At 40.3% G+C, this 2,118-nt stretch overlaps 1 long non-coding RNA gene across 1 annotated transcript in view; it reads left to right on the forward strand.

The window, feature by feature from the left end:
- Positions 1–2,118, forward strand: part of LOC116672998 (uncharacterized) — a 13,429-nt gene that overhangs the window by 522 nt on the left and 10,789 nt on the right. Inside the window, exon 2 of the long non-coding RNA XR_004327708.1 lies at positions 1,594–1,601. This is a non-coding gene — a long non-coding RNA (uncharacterized LOC116672998). The remainder of the gene's footprint in view (positions 1–1,593; positions 1,602–2,118) is intronic.

Here is a 2,118-nt window from a genome sequence, read left to right on the forward strand (position 1 = left end):
TATATATATATATATATATATATATATATAATCACATATCTACAAAATAAAATTATAAAAAATATTTATCCCCTAATAAACATATAAGAGAACAATGGGAAGGGAAATGGATGGTGGAGATTGTTGTTGGATGCCTATGCAATAAAAAACTTAAAAAAGGAGAGAGATTCGGAAGGGTTTGAGCTCTTGCACGCAGCTATAGAATACTTAAAGTTTAGGCCTTAACTTCGCCTTTATGCACACACATAGCCCTTAGGGCATCTCTCTTTTCCAATATATAAAATCTGTCTGCTTTATTGAGTTTTTGTGTATATAAGTTTTATTCACATTATTTTTTACTTGCGCTTACACTCCTCTGGCTTGTTGTTTCTTTTCTTTTTTATAATCCTGTGTAAATGCTCATCAATCTAACTTCTTCTTGCTGTCCTGTCTTTCCACATTCCCATTCCTTCACACCGGTTCTGCACAGTTTACATTAATTTCCCATCGGAAAATTACAATGACAGACACACCCCCACAGTGGCCGAATGGGTAGTGTGAGCCAGTGAGATATCAAGCAAAATACACTTCTCATTACAGCGTAACAAAGCCAGGTGAGGGGAAGTGCATTACCAAGCTCGCTGACAATAGAAGATACATGTTCGGTGCGTCACTAAGCTCTCTCAACAACAGGCAGACAAGCATATCAAATTCTTATTAAGAGCAAGACATGAATTTTTCAAACTAATCCGTCCTTACCCCTGGTGTTCTGTTTCTATGAAACCCAGCTGTTGAGTCTTACACTCCCACCCCTCCTGTGGTTTCCATGGGAAGGCTGCTCTACTAAAAGATTTCATTTGTATGGTTTCTTTCTGTAAATTTTCTTCTCCATTTTTCTTTGTCTGGTTTGTTTTTCTCTCCCTTTCTTACTGATGTCTGTTATTGTTGATTATTCTTCTGTCTGTCTTGCTGTATCAGTTTAAGTTTTCTCTTCTTATAAATCTATATTTTCTTCCAATGTCTTCCCTCTTTGTACACCTTGGAATTCGATTGGTTTGAACCCTCTTTCTGTCTTCATTTCTTTCCTAAAACTGCCTTAATGCCCATGAATCTAATATGTCAAACCTTTTCTTCCACTTTTCTCTGAGCAACTTAGTTGATACGGTACAGTGACAGATCTCTTGGCAGTGCATCAGTTAGACTTGTCAGACAACTGTGCTCAATTCTTTTTTCCATAAAATTGTCAACCTCTCAGTGATTTACTGTGATTATTAACACACACAGTCACATATAGTCACACTTAACTTACCCCTTGGCCTTTTCCGGTCATGACTGTGTGAGTGCGCTGTAATGTACTCAGGCACATTGGCACAATCTCCTGGCAATCAAGCCGACCATGATTCACCAACAGGACAGTCGTCATGCACCAGCAGGCGCAGTAACACGCACATACAAGCACCCTTAAATCCAGTATACGTCTGCAATTTAAAATCAACATATAAAGCTATAGAGGCTGCAGATTTTTGTGAGTAGTGTGTTTGAATGGTCCACAGGAGCATAGAATGCCAACCCTTGAATGCATGTAGCTAGTTTCCACCAGCATAGATCTTTAAGTCTCCCCAGTCAAAAAACGGCTACTGAATGTTGAATGCGATGGACAACACATCACACAAAAGGTAGACTACTACTCTATTATTATAACTTTACTATTAGACATGGAATGTCTAAGCAACCCTGCAAATTCCTACAAGAAAGGAATCTATTTCCTTCCATTAAGAGCAGTCAATTTGCAAAGTTTTGATGCAATTGCAGTGCCTTCTTCAGGTAGGGAGATTGGTCGGGTGCAGCGGGTGCGGTATTACATTCAATTTATCGCACTGTTGTGACGAAAACAAAGCTGAGCCAAAAGGCAAAGTTCTCGATCTACCGGTCAGTGTTCATTCCTACCCTTACCTATGGTATTGAAGGCTGGGTCATGACTGAAAGAACAAGATCCAGGGTACAAGCGGCCAAAGTGGGTTTCCTCAGGAGGGTAAGGATGCCTCCTGGATACCACCCTAGGGAGGTGTTCAAGCCACGTTCAGCTGGGAGGAGGCCTCGGGGAAGACCCACGACTAGGTGGAGAGATTATATCTCCAA

Source organism: Etheostoma spectabile, chromosome 23 (genome assembly GCF_008692095.1).
Source record: "Etheostoma spectabile isolate EspeVRDwgs_2016 chromosome 23, UIUC_Espe_1.0, whole genome shotgun sequence".
Lineage (NCBI taxonomy): Eukaryota > Metazoa > Chordata > Actinopteri > Perciformes > Percidae > Etheostoma > Etheostoma spectabile.